General features: G+C 42.9%; 40 non-coding genes across 40 annotated transcripts; all 40 read left to right on the top strand.

The window, feature by feature from the left end:
- Positions 1-233: 233 nt before the first annotated feature.
- On the top strand, positions 234-349 carry LOC146065744 (U5 spliceosomal RNA). Its single transcript, XR_014472558.1, has one exon. It is a non-coding gene; the product is annotated as a U5 spliceosomal RNA (small nuclear RNA).
- Positions 350-627: 278 nt separating this feature from the next.
- Positions 628-743, top strand: LOC146065866 (U5 spliceosomal RNA). Its single transcript, XR_014472674.1, has one exon. It is a non-coding gene; the product is annotated as a U5 spliceosomal RNA (small nuclear RNA).
- Positions 744-1021: 278 nt separating this feature from the next.
- LOC146066226 (U5 spliceosomal RNA) lies at positions 1022-1137 on the top strand. The gene has a single exon (XR_014472920.1). It is a non-coding gene; the product is annotated as a U5 spliceosomal RNA (small nuclear RNA).
- Positions 1138-1415: 278 nt separating this feature from the next.
- On the top strand, positions 1416-1531 carry LOC146065224 (U5 spliceosomal RNA). The gene has a single exon (XR_014472110.1). It is a non-coding gene; the product is annotated as a U5 spliceosomal RNA (small nuclear RNA).
- A 279-nt stretch (positions 1532-1810) lies between these two features.
- LOC146065223 (U5 spliceosomal RNA) lies at positions 1811-1926 on the top strand. Its single transcript, XR_014472109.1, has one exon. It is a non-coding gene; the product is annotated as a U5 spliceosomal RNA (small nuclear RNA).
- Positions 1927-2205: 279 nt separating this feature from the next.
- LOC146065222 (U5 spliceosomal RNA) lies at positions 2206-2321 on the top strand. The gene has a single exon (XR_014472108.1). It is a non-coding gene; the product is annotated as a U5 spliceosomal RNA (small nuclear RNA).
- Positions 2322-2599: 278 nt separating this feature from the next.
- LOC146065220 (U5 spliceosomal RNA) lies at positions 2600-2715 on the top strand. The gene has a single exon (XR_014472107.1). It is a non-coding gene; the product is annotated as a U5 spliceosomal RNA (small nuclear RNA).
- A 279-nt stretch (positions 2716-2994) lies between these two features.
- On the top strand, positions 2995-3110 carry LOC146065831 (U5 spliceosomal RNA). The gene has a single exon (XR_014472641.1). It is a non-coding gene; the product is annotated as a U5 spliceosomal RNA (small nuclear RNA).
- Positions 3111-3389: 279 nt separating this feature from the next.
- Positions 3390-3505, top strand: LOC146066225 (U5 spliceosomal RNA). The gene has a single exon (XR_014472919.1). It is a non-coding gene; the product is annotated as a U5 spliceosomal RNA (small nuclear RNA).
- Positions 3506-3784: 279 nt separating this feature from the next.
- LOC146065779 (U5 spliceosomal RNA) lies at positions 3785-3900 on the top strand. Its single transcript, XR_014472592.1, has one exon. It is a non-coding gene; the product is annotated as a U5 spliceosomal RNA (small nuclear RNA).
- Positions 3901-4179: 279 nt separating this feature from the next.
- Positions 4180-4295, top strand: LOC146065219 (U5 spliceosomal RNA). The gene has a single exon (XR_014472106.1). It is a non-coding gene; the product is annotated as a U5 spliceosomal RNA (small nuclear RNA).
- A 278-nt stretch (positions 4296-4573) lies between these two features.
- LOC146065218 (U5 spliceosomal RNA) lies at positions 4574-4689 on the top strand. The gene has a single exon (XR_014472105.1). It is a non-coding gene; the product is annotated as a U5 spliceosomal RNA (small nuclear RNA).
- Positions 4690-4967: 278 nt separating this feature from the next.
- Positions 4968-5083, top strand: LOC146065743 (U5 spliceosomal RNA). Its single transcript, XR_014472557.1, has one exon. It is a non-coding gene; the product is annotated as a U5 spliceosomal RNA (small nuclear RNA).
- A 278-nt stretch (positions 5084-5361) lies between these two features.
- Positions 5362-5477, top strand: LOC146066195 (U5 spliceosomal RNA). The gene has a single exon (XR_014472891.1). It is a non-coding gene; the product is annotated as a U5 spliceosomal RNA (small nuclear RNA).
- A 278-nt stretch (positions 5478-5755) lies between these two features.
- On the top strand, positions 5756-5871 carry LOC146066224 (U5 spliceosomal RNA). The gene has a single exon (XR_014472918.1). It is a non-coding gene; the product is annotated as a U5 spliceosomal RNA (small nuclear RNA).
- A 278-nt stretch (positions 5872-6149) lies between these two features.
- Positions 6150-6265, top strand: LOC146065569 (U5 spliceosomal RNA). Its single transcript, XR_014472408.1, has one exon. It is a non-coding gene; the product is annotated as a U5 spliceosomal RNA (small nuclear RNA).
- A 279-nt stretch (positions 6266-6544) lies between these two features.
- LOC146066222 (U5 spliceosomal RNA) lies at positions 6545-6660 on the top strand. The gene has a single exon (XR_014472917.1). It is a non-coding gene; the product is annotated as a U5 spliceosomal RNA (small nuclear RNA).
- A 278-nt stretch (positions 6661-6938) lies between these two features.
- On the top strand, positions 6939-7054 carry LOC146065819 (U5 spliceosomal RNA). Its single transcript, XR_014472629.1, has one exon. It is a non-coding gene; the product is annotated as a U5 spliceosomal RNA (small nuclear RNA).
- A 308-nt stretch (positions 7055-7362) lies between these two features.
- Positions 7363-7478, top strand: LOC146065217 (U5 spliceosomal RNA). The gene has a single exon (XR_014472104.1). It is a non-coding gene; the product is annotated as a U5 spliceosomal RNA (small nuclear RNA).
- A 278-nt stretch (positions 7479-7756) lies between these two features.
- Positions 7757-7872, top strand: LOC146066221 (U5 spliceosomal RNA). Its single transcript, XR_014472916.1, has one exon. It is a non-coding gene; the product is annotated as a U5 spliceosomal RNA (small nuclear RNA).
- Positions 7873-8151: 279 nt separating this feature from the next.
- LOC146065921 (U5 spliceosomal RNA) lies at positions 8152-8267 on the top strand. The gene has a single exon (XR_014472728.1). It is a non-coding gene; the product is annotated as a U5 spliceosomal RNA (small nuclear RNA).
- A 278-nt stretch (positions 8268-8545) lies between these two features.
- Positions 8546-8661, top strand: LOC146065531 (U5 spliceosomal RNA). The gene has a single exon (XR_014472376.1). It is a non-coding gene; the product is annotated as a U5 spliceosomal RNA (small nuclear RNA).
- A 278-nt stretch (positions 8662-8939) lies between these two features.
- On the top strand, positions 8940-9055 carry LOC146065216 (U5 spliceosomal RNA). Its single transcript, XR_014472103.1, has one exon. It is a non-coding gene; the product is annotated as a U5 spliceosomal RNA (small nuclear RNA).
- A 278-nt stretch (positions 9056-9333) lies between these two features.
- LOC146065530 (U5 spliceosomal RNA) lies at positions 9334-9449 on the top strand. Its single transcript, XR_014472375.1, has one exon. It is a non-coding gene; the product is annotated as a U5 spliceosomal RNA (small nuclear RNA).
- Positions 9450-9727: 278 nt separating this feature from the next.
- On the top strand, positions 9728-9843 carry LOC146065215 (U5 spliceosomal RNA). Its single transcript, XR_014472102.1, has one exon. It is a non-coding gene; the product is annotated as a U5 spliceosomal RNA (small nuclear RNA).
- Positions 9844-10121: 278 nt separating this feature from the next.
- LOC146065830 (U5 spliceosomal RNA) lies at positions 10122-10237 on the top strand. The gene has a single exon (XR_014472640.1). It is a non-coding gene; the product is annotated as a U5 spliceosomal RNA (small nuclear RNA).
- A 279-nt stretch (positions 10238-10516) lies between these two features.
- LOC146066220 (U5 spliceosomal RNA) lies at positions 10517-10632 on the top strand. The gene has a single exon (XR_014472915.1). It is a non-coding gene; the product is annotated as a U5 spliceosomal RNA (small nuclear RNA).
- Positions 10633-10911: 279 nt separating this feature from the next.
- On the top strand, positions 10912-11027 carry LOC146065778 (U5 spliceosomal RNA). The gene has a single exon (XR_014472591.1). It is a non-coding gene; the product is annotated as a U5 spliceosomal RNA (small nuclear RNA).
- Positions 11028-11306: 279 nt separating this feature from the next.
- On the top strand, positions 11307-11422 carry LOC146065214 (U5 spliceosomal RNA). Its single transcript, XR_014472101.1, has one exon. It is a non-coding gene; the product is annotated as a U5 spliceosomal RNA (small nuclear RNA).
- Positions 11423-11700: 278 nt separating this feature from the next.
- Positions 11701-11816, top strand: LOC146065212 (U5 spliceosomal RNA). The gene has a single exon (XR_014472100.1). It is a non-coding gene; the product is annotated as a U5 spliceosomal RNA (small nuclear RNA).
- Positions 11817-12094: 278 nt separating this feature from the next.
- LOC146065742 (U5 spliceosomal RNA) lies at positions 12095-12210 on the top strand. The gene has a single exon (XR_014472556.1). It is a non-coding gene; the product is annotated as a U5 spliceosomal RNA (small nuclear RNA).
- Positions 12211-12488: 278 nt separating this feature from the next.
- LOC146066194 (U5 spliceosomal RNA) lies at positions 12489-12604 on the top strand. Its single transcript, XR_014472890.1, has one exon. It is a non-coding gene; the product is annotated as a U5 spliceosomal RNA (small nuclear RNA).
- Positions 12605-12882: 278 nt separating this feature from the next.
- Positions 12883-12998, top strand: LOC146066219 (U5 spliceosomal RNA). The gene has a single exon (XR_014472914.1). It is a non-coding gene; the product is annotated as a U5 spliceosomal RNA (small nuclear RNA).
- Positions 12999-13276: 278 nt separating this feature from the next.
- LOC146065568 (U5 spliceosomal RNA) lies at positions 13277-13392 on the top strand. Its single transcript, XR_014472407.1, has one exon. It is a non-coding gene; the product is annotated as a U5 spliceosomal RNA (small nuclear RNA).
- Positions 13393-13671: 279 nt separating this feature from the next.
- On the top strand, positions 13672-13787 carry LOC146066218 (U5 spliceosomal RNA). The gene has a single exon (XR_014472913.1). It is a non-coding gene; the product is annotated as a U5 spliceosomal RNA (small nuclear RNA).
- Positions 13788-14065: 278 nt separating this feature from the next.
- LOC146065817 (U5 spliceosomal RNA) lies at positions 14066-14181 on the top strand. Its single transcript, XR_014472628.1, has one exon. It is a non-coding gene; the product is annotated as a U5 spliceosomal RNA (small nuclear RNA).
- A 308-nt stretch (positions 14182-14489) lies between these two features.
- Positions 14490-14605, top strand: LOC146065211 (U5 spliceosomal RNA). Its single transcript, XR_014472099.1, has one exon. It is a non-coding gene; the product is annotated as a U5 spliceosomal RNA (small nuclear RNA).
- Positions 14606-14883: 278 nt separating this feature from the next.
- On the top strand, positions 14884-14999 carry LOC146066217 (U5 spliceosomal RNA). Its single transcript, XR_014472912.1, has one exon. It is a non-coding gene; the product is annotated as a U5 spliceosomal RNA (small nuclear RNA).
- Positions 15000-15278: 279 nt separating this feature from the next.
- Positions 15279-15394, top strand: LOC146065801 (U5 spliceosomal RNA). The gene has a single exon (XR_014472613.1). It is a non-coding gene; the product is annotated as a U5 spliceosomal RNA (small nuclear RNA).
- A 278-nt stretch (positions 15395-15672) lies between these two features.
- On the top strand, positions 15673-15788 carry LOC146065210 (U5 spliceosomal RNA). The gene has a single exon (XR_014472098.1). It is a non-coding gene; the product is annotated as a U5 spliceosomal RNA (small nuclear RNA).
- Positions 15789-15908: the final 120 nt, after the last annotated feature.

Raw genomic sequence — 15908 nt, 5'->3', positions numbered from 1 at the left:
GAGCTCATTTGCATAGCGAGGACAGCATATGTCTGTTTCTTCCCATGCAGTAAATTCTTGACCGTGTTAATTATTTCCAAAATATGAAGCAATTGGTAAGGAGTGCCAAAGATTCCTACAGCAAGGGGAAGCCTGGTGAACAATCTGCTCTTTTTTATTTCAAGTTGGGTGCTCTCATTGAGCCTAGTGAGGCCTGCCAGCACGGCACTCAGACGACAGGTGAAATCTTGGTCATGCTCTAGTTTCTCTTCAGAACGCACAAATCTTTCGCCTTTTACTAAAGATTTCCGTGGAGAGGAGCAAAACTGAGTTTTGTCTCAATTTTTGTGTGCCCCAGCTTAATGGGGTTTCTTTTCTCAGTTTAAAGACAGAATGAGGGTGCTTTCTAGAAAGTGAGCTCATTTGCATAGTGAGGACAGCATATGTCTGTTTCTTCCCATGCAGTAAATTCTTGACCGTGTTAATTATTTCCAAAATATGAAGCAATTGGTAAGGAGTGCCAAAGATTCCTACAGCAAGGGGAAGCCTGGTGAACAATCTGCTCTTTTTTATTTCAAGTTGGGTGCTCTCATTGAGCTGAGTGAGGCCTGCCAGCACGGCACTCAGACGACAGGTGAAATCTTGGTCATGCTCTGGTTTCTCTTCAGAACGCACAAATCTTTCGCCATTTACTAAAGATTTCCGTGGAGAGGAGCAAAATTGAGTTTTGTCTCAATTTTTGTGTGCCCCAGCTTAATGGGGTTTCTTTTCTCAGTTTAAAGACAGAATGAGGGTGCTTTCTAGAAAGTGAGCTCCTTTGCATAGCGAGGACAGCATATGTCTGTTTCTTCCCATGCAGTAAATTCTTGACCGTGTTAATAATTTCCAAAATATGAAGCAATTGGTAAGGAGTGCCAAAGATTCCTACAGCAAGGGGAAGCCTGGTGAACAATCTGCTCTTTTTTATTTCAAGTTGGGTGCTCTCATTGAGCTGAGTGAGGCCTGCCAGCACGGCACTCAGACGACAGGTGAAATCTTGGTCATGCTCTGGTTTCTCTTCAGAACGCACAAATCTTTCGCCTTTTACTAAAGATTTCCGTGGAGAGGAGCAAAACTGAGTTTTGTCTCAATTTTTGTGTGCCCCAGCTTTATGGGGTTTCTTTTCTCAGTTTAAAGACAGAATGAGGGTGCTTTCTAGAAAGTGAGCTCATTTGCATAGCGAGGACAGCATATGTCTGTTTCTTCCCATGCAGTAAATTCTTGACCGTGTTAATTATTTCCAAAATATGAAGCAATTGGTAAGGAGTGCCAAAGATTCCTACAGCAAGGGGAAGCCTGGTAAACAATCTGCTCTTTTTTATTTCAAGTTGGGTGCTCTCATTGAGCTGAGTGAGGCCTGCCAGCACGGCACTCAGACGACAGGTGAAATCTTGGTCATGCTCTGGTTTCTCTTCAGAACGCACAAATCTTTCGCCTTTTACTAAAGATTTCCGTGGAGAGGAGCAAAACTGAGTTTTGTCTCAATTTTTGTGTGCCCCAGCTTAATGGGGTTTCTTTTCTCAGTTTAAAGACAGAATGAGGGTGCTTTTTTAGAAAGTGAGCTCATTTGCATAGCGAGGACAGCATATGTCTGTTTCTTCCCATGCAGTAAATTCTTGACCGTGTTAATTATTTCCAAAATATGAAGCAATTGGTAAGGAGTGCCAAAGATTCCTACAGCAAGGGGAAGCCTGGTGAACAATCTGCTCTTTTTTATTTCAAGTTGGGTGCTCTCATTGAGCTGAGTGAGGCCTGAAAGCACGGCACTCAGACGACAGGTGAAATCTTGGTCATGCTCTGGTTTCTCTTCAGAACGCACAAATCTTTCGCCTTTTACTAAAGATTTCCGTGGAGAGGAGCAAAACTGAGTTTTGTCTCAATTTTTGTGTGCCCCAGCTTAATGGGGTTTCTTTTCTCAGTTTAAAGACAGAATGAGGGTGCTTTCTAGAAAGTGAGCTTATTTGCATAGCGAGGACAGCATATGTCTGTTTCTTCCCATGCAGTAAATTCTTGACCGTGTTAATTATTTCCAAAATATGAAGCAATTGGTAAGGAGTGCCAAAGATTCCTACAGCAAGGGGAAGCCTGGTGAACAATCTGCTCTTTTTTTATTTCAAGTTGGGTGCTCTCATTGAGCTGAGTGAGGCCTGCCAGCACGGCACTAAGACGACAGGTGAAATCTTGGTCATGCTCTGGTTTCTCTTCAGAACGCACAAATCTTTCGCCTTTTACTAAAGATTTCCGTGGAGAGGAGCAAAACTGAGTTTTGTCTCAATTTTTGTGTGCCCCAGCTTAATGGGGTTTCTTTTCTCAGTTTAAAGACAGAATGAGGGTGCTTTCTAGAAAGTGAGCTCATTTGCATAGCGAGGACAGCATATGTCTGTTTCTTCCCATGCAGTAAATTCTTGACCGTGTTAATTATTTCCAAAATATGAAGCAATTGGTAAGGAGTGCCAAAGATTCCTACAGCAAGGGGAAGCCTGGTAAACAATCTGCTCTTTTTTATTTCAAGTTGGGTGCTCTCATTGAGCTGAGTGAGGCCTGCCAGCACGGCACTCAGACGACAGGTGAAATCTTGGTCATGCTCTGGTTTCTCTTCAGAACGCACAAATCTTTCGCCTTTTACTAAAGATTTCCGTGGAGAGGAGCAAAACTGAGTTTTGTCTCAATTTTTGTGTGCCCCAGCTTAATGGGGTTTCTTTTCTCAGTTTAAAGACAGAATGAGGGTGCTTTTTTAGAAAGTGAGCTCATTTGCATAGCGAGGACAGCATATGTCTGTTTCTTCCCATGCAGTAAATTCTTGACCGTGTTAATTATTTCCAAAATATGAAGCAATTGGTAAGGAGTGCCAAAGATTCCTACAGCAAGGGGAAGCCTGGTGAACAATCTGCTCTTTTTTATTTCAAGTTGGGTGCTCTCATTGAGCTGAGTGAGGCCTGCCAGCACGGCACTCAGACGACAGGTGAAATCTTGGTCATGCTCTGGTTTCTCTTCAGAACGCACAAATCTTTCGCCTTTTACTAAATATTTCCGTGGAGAGGAGCAAAACTGAGTTTTGTCTCAATTTTTGTGTGCCCCAGCTTTATGGGGTTTCTTTTCTCAGTTTAAAGACAGAATGAGGGTGCTTTCTAGAAAGTGAGCTCATTTGCATAGCGAGGACAGCATATGTCTGTTTCTTCCCATGCAGTAAATTCTTGACCGTGTTAATTATTTCCAAAATATGAAGCAATTGGTAAGGAGTGTCAAAGATTCCTACAGCAAGGGGAAGCCTGGTGAACAATCTGCTCTTTTTTTATTTCAAGTTGGGTGCTCTCATTGAGCTGAGTGAGGCCTGCCAGCACGGCACTCAGACGACAGGTGAAATCTTGGTCATGCTCTGGTTTCTCTTCAGAACGCACAAATCTTTCGCCTTTTACTAAAGATTTCCGTGGAGAGGAGCAAAACTGAGTTTTGTCTCAATTTTTGTGTGCCCCAGCTTTATGGGGTTTCTTTTCTCAGTTTAAAGACAGAATGAGGGTGCTTTCTAGAAAGTGAGCTCATTTGCATAGCAAGGACAGCATATGTCTGTTTCTTCCCATGCAGTAAATTCTTGACCGTGTTAATTATTTCCAAAATATGAAGCAATTGGTAAGGAGTGCCAAAGATTCCTACAGCAAGGGGAAGCCTGGTGAACAATCTGCTCTTTTTTTATTTCAAGTTGGGTGCTCTCATTGAGCTGAGTGAGGCCTGCCAGCACGGCACTCAGACGACAGGTGAAATCTTGGTCATGCTCTGGTTTCTCTTCAGAACGCACAAATCTTTCGCCTTTTACTAAAGATTTCCGTGGAGAGGCGCAAAACTGAGTTTTGTCTCAATTTTTGTGTGCCCCAGCTTAATGGGGTTTCTTTTCTCAGTTTAGAGACAGAATGAGGGTGCTTTCTAGAAAGTGAGCTCATTTGCATAGCGAGGACAGCATATGTCTGTTTCTTCCCATGCAGTAAATTCTTGACCGTGTTAATTGTTTCCAAAATATGAAGCAATTGGTAAGGAGTGCCAAAGATTCCTACAGCAAGGGGAAGCCTGGTGAACAATCTGCTCTTTTTTTATTTCAAGTTGGGTGCTCTCATTGAGCTGAGTGAGGCCTGCCAGCACGGCACTCAGACGACAGGTGAAATCTTGGTCATGCTCTGGTTTCTCTTCAGAACGCACAAATCTTTCGCCTTTTACTAAAGATTTCCGTGGAGAGGAGCAAAACTGAGTTTTGTCTCAATTTTTGTGTGCCCCAGCTTAATGGGGTTTCTTTTCTCAGTTTAAAGACAGAATGAGGGTGCTTTCTAGAAAGTGAGCTCATTTGCATAGCGAGGACAGCATATGTCTGTTTCTTCCCATGCAGTAAATTCTTGACCGTGTTAATTATTTCCAAAATATGAAGCAATTGGTAAGGAGTGCCAAAGATTCCTACAGCAAGGGGAAGCCTGGTGAACAATCTGCTCTTTTTTATTTCAAGTTGGGTGCTCTCATTGAGCTGAGTGAGGCCTGCCAGCACGGCACTCAGACGACAGGTGAAATCTTGGTCATGCTCTGGTTTCTCTTCAGAACGCACAAATCTTTCGCCTTTTACTAAAGATTTCCGTGGAGAGGAGCAAAACTGAGTTTTGTCTCAATTTTTGTGTGCCCCAGCTTAATGGGGTTTCTTTTCTCAGTTTAAAGACAGAATGAGGGTGCTTTCTAGAAAGTGAGCTCATTTGCATAGCGAGGACAGCATATGTCTGTTTCTTCCCATGCAGTAAATTCTTGACCGTGTTAATTATTTCCAAAATATGAAGCAATTGGTAAGGAGTGACAAAGATTCCTACAGCAAGGGGAAGCCTGGTGAACAATCTGCTCTTTTTTATTTCAAGTTGGGTGCTCTCATTGAGCCTAGTGAGGCCTGCCAGCACGGCACTCAGACGACAGGTGAAATCTTGGTCATGCTCTAGTTTCTCTTCAGAACGCACAAATCTTTCGCCTTTTACTAAAGATTTCCGTGGAGAGGAGCAAAACTGAGTTTTGTCTCAATTTTTGTGTGCCCCAGCTTAATGGGGTTTCTTTTCTCAGTTTAAAGACAGAATGAGGGTGCTTTCTAGAAAGTGAGCTCATTTGCATAGCGAGGACAGCATATGTCTGTTTCTTCCCATGCAGTAAATTCTTGACCGTGTTAATTATTTCCAAAATATGAAGCAATTGGTAAGGAGTGCCAAAGATTCCTACAGCAAGGGGAAGCCTGGTGAACAATCTGCTCTTTTTTATTTCAAGTTGGGTGCTCTCATTGAGCTGAGTGAGGCCTGCCAGCACGGCACTCAGACGACAGGTGAAATCTTGGTCATGCTCTGGTTTCTCTTCAGAACGCACAAATCTTTCGCCTTTTACTAAAGATTTCCGTGGAGAGGAGCAAAACTGAGTTTTGTCTCAATTTTTGTGTGCCCCAGCTTTTTGGGGTTTCTTTTCTCAGTTTAAAGACAGAATGAGGGTGCTTTCTAGAAAGTGAGCTCCTTTGCATAGCGAGGACAGCATATGTCTGTTTCTTCCCATGCAGTAAATTCTTGACCGTGTTAATAATTTCCAAAATATGAAGCAATTGGTAAGGAGTGCCAAAGATTCCTACAGCAAGGGGAAGCCTGGTGAACAATCTGCTCTTTTTTATTTCAAGTTGGGTGCTCTCATTGAGCTGAGTGAGGCCTGCCAGCACGGCACTCAGACGACAGGTGAAATCTTGGTCATGCTCTGGTTTCTCTTCAGAACGCACAAATCTTTCGCCTTTTACTAAAGATTTCCGTGGAGAGGAGCAAAACTGAGTTTTGTCTCAATTTTTGTGTGCCCCAGCTTTATGGGGTTTCTTTTCTCAGTTTAAAGACAGAATGAGGGTGCTTTCTAGAAAGTGAGCTCATTTGCATAGCGAGGACAGCATATGTCTGTTTCTGCCCATGCAGTAAATTCTTGACCGTGTTAATTATTTCCAAAATATGAAGTAATTGGTAAGGAGTGCCAAAGATTCCTACAACAAGGGGAAGCCTGGTAAACAATCTGCTCTTTTTTATTTCAAGTTGGGTGCTCTCATTGAGCTGAGTGAGGCCTGCCAGCACGGCACTCAGACGACAGGTGAAATCTTGGTCATGCTCTGGTTTCTCTTCAGAACGCACAAATCTTTCGCCTTTTACTAAAGATTTCCGTGGAGAGGAGCAAAACTGAGTGTTGTCTCAATTTTTGTGTGCCCCAGCTTAATGGGGTTTCTTTTCTCAGTTTAAAGACAGAATGAGGGTGCTTTTTTAGAAAGTGAGCTCATTTACATAGCGAGGACAGCATATGTCTGTTTCTTCCCATGCAGTAAATTCTTGACCGTGTTAATTATTTCCAAAATATGAAGCAATTGATAAGGAGTGCCAAAGATTCCTACAGCAAGGGGAAGCCTGGTGAACAATCTGCTCTTTTTTATTTCAAGTTGGGTGCTCTCATTGAGCTGAGTGAGGCCTGAAAGCACGGCACTCAGACGACCGGTGAAATCTTGGTCATGCTCTGGTTTCTCTTCAGAACGCACAAATCTTTCGCCTTTTACTAAAGATTTCCGTGGAGAGGAGCAAAACTGAGTTTTGTCTCAATTTTTGTGTGCCCCAGCTTTATGGGGTTTCTTTTCTCAGTTTAAAGACAGAATGAGGGTGCTTTCTAGAAAGTGAGCTCATTTGCATATCGAGGACAGCATATGTCTGTTTCTGCCCATGCAGTAAATTCTTGACCGTGTTAATTATTTCCAAAATATGAAGTAATTGGTAAGGAGTGCCAAAGATTCCTACAACAAGGGGAAGCCTGGTAAACAATCTGCTCTTTTTTATTTCAAGTTGGGTGCTCTCATTGAGCTGAGTGAGGCCTGCCAGCACGGCACTCAGACGACAGGTGAAATCTTGGTCATGCTCTGGTTTCTCTTCAGAACGCACAAATCTTTCGCCTTTTACTAAAGATTTCCGTGGAGAGGAGCAAAACTGAGTGTTGTCTCAATTTTTCTGTGCCCCAGCTTAATGGGGTTTCTTTTCTCAGTTTAAAGACAGAATGAGGGTGCTTTCTAGAAAGTGAGCTCATTTGCATAGCGAGGACAGCATATGTATGTTTCTTCCCATGCAGTAAATTCTTGACCGTGTTAATTATTTCCAAAATATGAAGCAATTGGTAAGGAGTGCCAAAGATATGAAGCAATTGGTAAGGAGTGCCAAAGATTCCTACAGCAAGGGGAAGCCTGGTGAACAATCTGCTCTTTTTTATTTCAAGTTGGGTGCTCTCATTGAGCTGAGTGAGGCCTGCCAGCACGGCACTCAGACGACAGGTGAAATCTTGGTCATGCTCTGGTTTCTCTTCAGAACGCACAAATCTTTCGCCTTTTACTAAAGATTTCCGTGGAGAGGAGCAAAACTGAGTTTTGTCTCAATTTTTGTGTGCCCCAGCTTAATGGGGTTTCTTTTCTCAGTTTATAGACAGAATGAGGGTGCTTTCTAGAAAGTGAGCTCATTTGCATAGCGAGGACAGCATATGTCTGTTTCTTCCCATGCAGTAAATTCTTGACCGTGTTAATAATTTCCAAAATATGAAGCAATTGGTAAGGAGTGCCAAAGATTCCTACAGCAAGGGGAAGCCTGGTGAACAATCTGCTCTTTTTTATTTCAAGTTGGGTGCTCTCATTGAGCTGAGTGAGGCCTGCCAGCACGGCACTCAGACGACAGGTGAAATCTTGGTCATGCTCTGGTTTCTCTTCAGAACGCACAAATCTTTCGCCTTTTACTAAAGATTTCCGTGGAGAGGAGCAAAACTGAGTTTTGTCTCAATTTTTGTGTGCCCCAGCTTTATGGGGTTTCTTTTCTCAGTTTAAAGACAGAATGAGGGTGCTTTCTAGAAAGTGAGCTCATTTGCATAGCGAGGACAGCATATGTCTGTTTCTTCCCATGCAGTAAATTCTTGACCGTGTTAATTATTTCCAAAATATGAAGCAATTGGTAAGGAGTGCCAAAGATTCCTACAGCAAGGGGAAGCCTGGTGACCAATCTGCTCTTTTTTTATTTCAAGTTGGGTGCTCTCATTGAGCTGAGTGAGGCCTGCCAGCACGGCACTCAGACGACAGGTGAAATCTTGGTCATGCTCTGGTTTCTCTTCAGAACTCACAAATCTTTCGCCTTTTACTAAAGATTTCCGTGGAGAGGCGCAAAACTGAGTTTTGTCTCAATTTTTGTGTGCCCCAGCTTAATGGGGTTTCTTTTCTCAGTTTAAAGACAGAATGAGGGTGCTTTCTAGAAAGTGAGCTCATTTGCATAGCGAGGACAGCATATGTCTGTTTCTTCCCATGCAGTAAATTCTTGACCGTGTTAATTATTTCCAAAATATGAAGCAATTGGTAAGGAGTGCCAAAGATTCCTACAGCAAGGGGAAGCCTGGTGAACAATCTGCTCTTTTTTATTTCAAGTTGGGTGCTCTCATTGAGCTGAGTGAGGCCTGCCAGCACGGCACTCAGACGACAGGTGAAATCTTGGTCATGCTCTGGTTTCTCTTCAGAACGCACAAATCTTTTGCCTTTTACTAAAGATTTCCGTGGAGAGGAGCAAAACTGAGTTTTGTCTCAATTTTTGTGTGCCCCAGCTTAATGGGGTTTCTTTTCTCAGTTTAAAGACAGAATGAGGGTGCTTTCTAGAAAGTGAGCTCATTTGCATAGCGAGGACAGCATATGTCTGTTTCTTCCCATGCAGTAAATTCTTGACCGTGTTAATTATTTCCAAAATATGAGGCAATTGGTAAGGAGTGCCAAAGATTCCTACAGCAAGGGGAAGCCTGGTGAACAATCTGCTCTTTTTTATTTCAAGTTGGGTGCTCTCATTGAGCTGAGTGAGGCCTGCCAGCACGGCACTCAGACGACAGGTGAAATCTTGGTCATGCTCTGGTTTCTCTTCAGAACGCACAAATCTTTCGCCTTTTACTAAAGATTTCCGTGGAGAGGAGCAAAACTGAGTTTTGTCTCAATTTTTGTGTGCCCCAGCTTAATGGGGTTTCTTTTCTCAGTTTAAAGACAGAATGAGGGTGCTTTCTAGAAAGTGAGCTCATTTGCATAGCGAGGACAGCATATGTCTGTTTCTTCCCATGCAGTAAATTCTTGACCGTGTTAATTATTTCCAAAATATGAAGCAATTGGTAAGGAGTGCCAAAGATTCCTACAGCAAGGGGAAGCCTGGTGAACAATCTGCTCTTTTTTATTTCAAGTTGGGTGCTCTCATTAAGCTGAGTGAGGCCTGCCAGCACGGCACTCAGACGACAGGTGAAATCTTGGTCATGCTCTGGTTTCTCTTCAGAACGCACAAATCTTTTGCCTTTTACTAAAGATTTCCGTGGAGAGGAGCAAAACTGAGTTTTGTCTCAATTTTTGTGTGCCCCAGCTTAATGGGGTTTCTTTTCTCAGTTTAAAGACAGAATGAGGGTGCTTTCTAGAAAGTGAGCTCATTTGCATAGCGAGGACAGCATATGTCTGTTTCTTCCCATGCAGTAAATTCTTGACCGTGTTAATTATTTCCAAAATATGAAGCAATTGGTAAGGAGTGCCAAAGATTCCTACAGCAAGGGGAAGCCTGGTGAACAATCTGCTCTTTTTTATTTCAAGTTGGGTGCTCTCATTGAGCTGAGTGAGGCCTGCCAGCACGGCACTCAGACGACAGGTGAAATCTTGGTCATGCTCTGGTTTCTCTTCAGAACGCACAAATCTTTCGCCTTTTACTAAAGATTTCCGTGGAGAGGAGCAAAACTGAGTTTTGTCTCAATTTTTGTGTGCCCCAGCTTAATGGGGTTTCTTTTCTCAGTTTAAAGACAGAATGAGGGTGCTTTCTAGAAAGTGAGCTCATTTGCATAGCGAGGACAGCATATGTCTGTTTCTTCCCATGCAGTAAATTCTTGACCGTGTTAATTATTTCCAAAATATGAAGCAATTGGTAAGGAGTGCCAAAGATTCCTACAGCAAGGGGAAGCCTGGTGAACAATCTGCTCTTTTTTATTTCAAGTTGGGTGCTCTCATTGAGCTGAGTGAGGCCTGCCAGCACGGCACTCAGACGACAGGTGAAATCTTGGTCATGCTCTGGTTTCTCTTCAGAACGCACAAATCTTTCGCCTTTTACTAAATATTTCCGTGGAGAGGAGCAAAACTGAGTTTTGTCTCAATTTTTGTGTGCCCCAGCTTTATGGGGTTTCTTTTCTCAGTTTAAAGACAGAATGAGGGTGCTTTCTAGAAAGTGAGCTCATTTGCATAGCGAGGACAGCATATGTCTGTTTCTTCCCATGCAGTAAATTCTTGACCGTGTTAATTATTTCCAAAATATGAAGCAATTGGTAAGGAGTGTCAAAGATTCCTACAGCAAGGGGAAGCCTGGTGAACAATCTGCTCTTTTTTTATTTCAAGTTGGGTGCTCTCATTGAGCTGAGTGAGGCCTGCCAGCACGGCACTCAGACGACAGGTGAAATCTTGGTCATGCTCTGGTTTCTCTTCAGAACGCACAAATCTTTCGCCTTTTACTAAAGATTTCCGTGGAGAGGAGCAAAACTGAGTTTTGTCTCAATTTTTGTGTGCCCCAGCTTTATGGGGTTTCTTTTCTCAGTTTAAAGACAGAATGAGGGTGCTTTCTAGAAAGTGAGCTCATTTGCATAGCAAGGACAGCATATGTCTGTTTCTTCCCATGCAGTAAATTCTTGACCGTGTTAATTATTTCCAAAATATGAAGCAATTGGTAAGGAGTGCCAAAGATTCCTACAGCAAGGGGAAGCCTGGTGAACAATCTGCTCTTTTTTTATTTCAAGTTGGGTGCTCTCATTGAGCTGAGTGAGGCCTGCCAGCACGGCACTCAGACGACAGGTGAAATCTTGGTCATGCTCTGGTTTCTCTTCAGAACGCACAAATCTTTCGCCTTTTACTAAAGATTTCCGTGGAGAGGCGCAAAACTGAGTTTTGTCTCAATTTTTGTGTGCCCCAGCTTAATGGGGTTTCTTTTCTCAGTTTAGAGACAGAATGAGGGTGCTTTCTAGAAAGTGAGCTCATTTGCATAGCGAGGACAGCATATGTCTGTTTCTTCCCATGCAGTAAATTCTTGACCGTGTTAATTGTTTCCAAAATATGAAGCAATTGGTAAGGAGTGCCAAAGATTCCTACAGCAAGGGGAAGCCTGGTGAACAATCTGCTCTTTTTTTATTTCAAGTTGGGTGCTCTCATTGAGCTGAGTGAGGCCTGCCAGCACGGCACTCAGACGACAGGTGAAATCTTGGTCATGCTCTGGTTTCTCTTCAGAACGCACAAATCTTTCGCCTTTTACTAAAGATTTCCGTGGAGAGGAGCAAAACTGAGTTTTGTCTCAATTTTTGTGTGCCCCAGCTTAATGGGGTTTCTTTTCTCAGTTTAAAGACAGAATGAGGGTGCTTTCTAGAAAGTGAGCTCATTTGCATAGCGAGGACAGCATATGTCTGTTTCTTCCCATGCAGTAAATTCTTGACCGTGTTAATTATTTCCAAAATATGAAGCAATTGGTAAGGAGTGCCAAAGATTCCTACAGCAAGGGGAAGCCTGGTGAACAATCTGCTCTTTTTTATTTCAAGTTGGGTGCTCTCATTGAGCTGAGTGAGGCCTGCCAGCACGGCACTCAGACGACAGGTGAAATCTTGGTCATGCTCTGGTTTCTCTTCAGAACGCACAAATCTTTCGCCTTTTACTAAAGATTTCCGTGGAGAGGAGCAAAACTGAGTTTTGTCTCAATTTTTGTGTGCCCCAGCTTAATGGGGTTTCTTTTCTCAGTTTAAAGACAGAATGAGGGTGCTTTCTAGAAAGTGAGCTCATTTGCATAGCGAGGACAGCATATGTCTGTTTCTTCCCATGCAGTAAATTCTTGACCGTGTTAATTATTTCCAAAATATGAAGCAATTGGTAAGGAGTGACAAAGATTCCTACAGCAAGGGGAAGCCTGGTGAACAATCTGCTCTTTTTTATTTCAAGTTGGGTGCTCTCATTGAGCCTAGTGAGGCCTGCCAGCACGGCACTCAGACGACAGGTGAAATCTTGGTCATGCTCTAGTTTCTCTTCAGAACGCACAAATCTTTCGCCTTTTACTAAAGATTTCCGTGGAGAGGAGCAAAACTGAGTTTTGTCTCAATTTTTGTGTGCCCCAGCTTAATGGGGTTTCTTTTCTCAGTTTAAAGACAGAATGAGGGTGCTTTCTAGAAAGTGAGCTCATTTGCATAGCGAGGACAGCATATGTCTGTTTCTTCCCATGCAGTAAATTCTTGACCGTGTTAATTATTTCCAAAATATGAAGCAATTGGTAAGGAGTGCCAAAGATTCCTACAGCAAGGGGAAGCCTGGTGAACAATCTGCTCTTTTTTATTTCAAGTTGGGTGCTCTCATTGAGCTGAGTGAGGCCTGCCAGCACGGCACTCAGACGACAGGTGAAATCTTGGTCATGCTCTGGTTTCTCTTCAGAACGCACAAATCTTTCGCCTTTTACTAAAGATTTCCGTGGAGAGGAGCAAAACTGAGTTTTGTCTCAATTTTTGTGTGCCCCAGCTTTTTGGGGTTTCTTTTCTCAGTTTAAAGACAGAATGAGGGTGCTTTCTAGAAAGTGAGCTCCTTTGCATAGCGAGGACAGCATATGTCTGTTTCTTCCCATGCAGTAAATTCTTGACCGTGTTAATAATTTCCAAAATATGAAGCAATTGGTAAGGAGTGCCAAAGATTCCTACAGCAAGGGGAAGCCTGGTGAACAATCTGCTCTTTTTTATTTCAAGTTGGGTGCTCTCATTGAGCTGAGTGAGGCCTGCCAGCACGGCACTCAGACGACAGGTGAAATCTTGGTCATGCTCTGGTTTCTCTTCAGAACGCACAAATCTTTCGCCTTTTACTAAAGATTTCCGTGGAGAGGAGCAAAACTGAGTTTTGTCTCAATTTTTGTGTGCCCCAGCTTTATGGGGTTTCTTTTCTCAGTTTAAAGACAGAATGAGGGTGCTTTCTAGAAAGTGAGCTCATTTGCATAGCGAGGACAGCATATGTCTGTTTCTGCCCATGCAGTAAATTCTTGACCGTGTTAATTATTTCCAAAATATGAAGTAATTGGTAAGGAGTGCCAAAGATTCCTACAACAAGGGGAAGCCTGGTAAACAATCTGCTCTTTTTTATTTCAAGTTGGGTGCTCTCATTGAGCTGAGTGAGGCCTGCCAGCACGGCACTCAGACGACAGGTGAAATCTTGGTCATGCTCTGGTTTCTCTTCAGAACGCACAAATCTTTCGCCTTTTACTAAAGATTTCCGTGGAGAGGAGCAAAACTGAGTGTTGTCTCAATTTTTGTGTGCCCCAGCTTAATGGGGTTTCTTTTCTCAGTTTAAAGACAGAATGAGGGTGCTTTTTTAGAAAGTGAGCTCATTTACATAGCGAGGACAGCATATGTCTGTTTCTTCCCATGCAGTAAATTCTTGACCGTGTTAATTATTTCCAAAATATGAAGCAATTGATAAGGAGTGCCAAAGATTCCTACAGCAAGGGGAAGCCTGGTGAACAATCTGCTCTTTTTTATTTCAAGTTGGGTGCTCTCATTGAGCTGAGTGAGGCCTGAAAGCACGGCACTCAGACGACCGGTGAAATCTTGGTCATGCTCTGGTTTCTCTTCAGAACGCACAAATCTTTCGCCTTTTACTAAAGATTTCCGTGGAGAGGAGCAAAACTGAGTTTTGTCTCAATTTTTGTGTGCCCCAGCTTTATGGGGTTTCTTTTCTCAGTTTAAAGACAGAATGAGGGTGCTTTCTAGAAAGTGAGCTCATTTGCATATCGAGGACAGCATATGTCTGTTTCTGCCCATGCAGTAAATTCTTGACCGTGTTAATTATTTCCAAAATATGAAGTAATTGGTAAGGAGTGCCAAAGATTCCTACAACAAGGGGAAGCCTGGTAAACAATCTGCTCTTTTTTATTTCAAGTTGGGTGCTCTCATTGAGCTGAGTGAGGCCTGCCAGCACGGCACTCAGACGACAGGTGAAATCTTGGTCATGCTCTGGTTTCTCTTCAGAACGCACAAATCTTTCGCCTTTTACTAAAGATTTCCGTGGAGAGGAGCAAAACTGAGTGTTGTCTCAATTTTTCTGTGCCCCAGCTTAATGGGGTTTCTTTTCTCAGTTTAAAGACAGAATGAGGGTGCTTTCTAGAAAGTGAGCTCATTTGCATAGCGAGGACAGCATATGTATGTTTCTTCCCATGCAGTAAATTCTTGACCGTGTTAATTATTTCCAAAATATGAAGCAATTGGTAAGGAGTGCCAAAGATATGAAGCAATTGGTAAGGAGTGCCAAAGATTCCTACAGCAAGGGGAAGCCTGGTGAACAATCTGCTCTTTTTTATTTCAAGTTGGGTGCTCTCATTGAGCTGAGTGAGGCCTGCCAGCACGGCACTCAGACGACAGGTGAAATCTTGGTCATGCTCTGGTTTCTCTTCAGAACGCACAAATCTTTCGCCTTTTACTAAAGATTTCCGTGGAGAGGAGCAAAACTGAGTTTTGTCTCAATTTTTGTGTGCCCCAGCTTAATGGGGTTTCTTTTCTCAGTTTATAGACAGAATGAGGGTGCTTTCTAGAAAGTGAGCTCATTTGCATAGCGAGGACAGCATATGTCTGTTTCTTCCCATGCAGTAAATTCTTGACCGTGTTAATAATTTCCAAAATATGAAGCAATTGGTAAGGAGTGCCAAAGATTCCTACAGCAAGGGGAAGCCTGGTGAACAATCTGCTCTTTTTTATTTCAAGTTGGGTGCTCTCATTGAGCTGAGTGAGGCCTGCCAGCACGGCACTCAGACGACAGGTGAAATCTTGGTCATGCTCTGGTTTCTCTTCAGAACGCACAAATCTTTCGCCTTTTACTAAAGATTTCCGTGGAGAGGAGCAAAACTGAGTTTTGTCTCAATTTTTGTGTGCCCCAGCTTTATGGGGTTTCTTTTCTCAGTTTAAAGACAGAATGAGGGTGCTTTCTAGAAAGTGAGCTCATTTGCATAGCGAGGACAGCATATGTCTGTTTCTTCCCATGCAGTAAATTCTTGACCGTGTTAATTATTTCCAAAATATGAAGCAATTGGTAAGGAGTGCCAAAGATTCCTACAGCAAGGGGAAGCCTGGTGACCAATCTGCTCTTTTTTTATTTCAAGTTGGGTGCTCTCATTGAGCTGAGTGAGGCCTGCCAGCACGGCACTCAGACGACAGGTGAAATCTTGGTCATGCTCTGGTTTCTCTTCAGAACTCACAAATCTTTTGCCTTTTACTAAAGATTTCCGTGGAGAGGAGCAAAACTGAGTTTTGTCTCAATTTTTGTGTGCCCCAGCTTAATGGGGTTTCTTTTCTCAGTTTAAAGACAGAATGAGGGTGCTTTCTAGAAAGTGAGCTCATTTGCATAGCGAGGACAGCATATGTCTGTTTCTTCCCATGCAGTAAATTCTTGACCGTGTTAATTATTTCCAAAATATGAGGCAATTGGTAAGGAGTGCCAAAGATTCCTACAGCAAGGGGAAGCCTGGTGAACAATCTGCTCTTTTTTATTTCAAGTTGGGTGCTCTCATTGAGCTGAGTGAGGCCTGCCAGCACGGCACTCAGACGACAGGTGAAATCTTGGTCATGCTCTGGTTTCTCTTCAGAACGCACAAATCTTTCGCCTTTTACTAAAGATTTCCGTGGAGAGGAGCAAAACTGAGTTTTGTCTCAATTTTTGTGTGCCCCAGCTTAATGGGGTTTCTTTTCTCAGTTTAAAGACAGAATGAGGGTGCTTTCTAGAAAGTGAGCTCATTTGCATAGCGAGGACAGCATATGTCTGTTTCTTCCCATGCAGTAAATTCTTGACCGTGTTAATTATT

This window comes from Crinia signifera, chromosome 3 (genome assembly GCF_055691185.1).
Source record: "Crinia signifera chromosome 3, ASM5569118v1, whole genome shotgun sequence".
Lineage (NCBI taxonomy): Eukaryota > Metazoa > Chordata > Amphibia > Anura > Myobatrachidae > Crinia > Crinia signifera.
The sequence above is the reverse complement of the archived record's forward strand: the minus strand, read 5'-3'. Positions and strand labels throughout refer to the sequence as shown.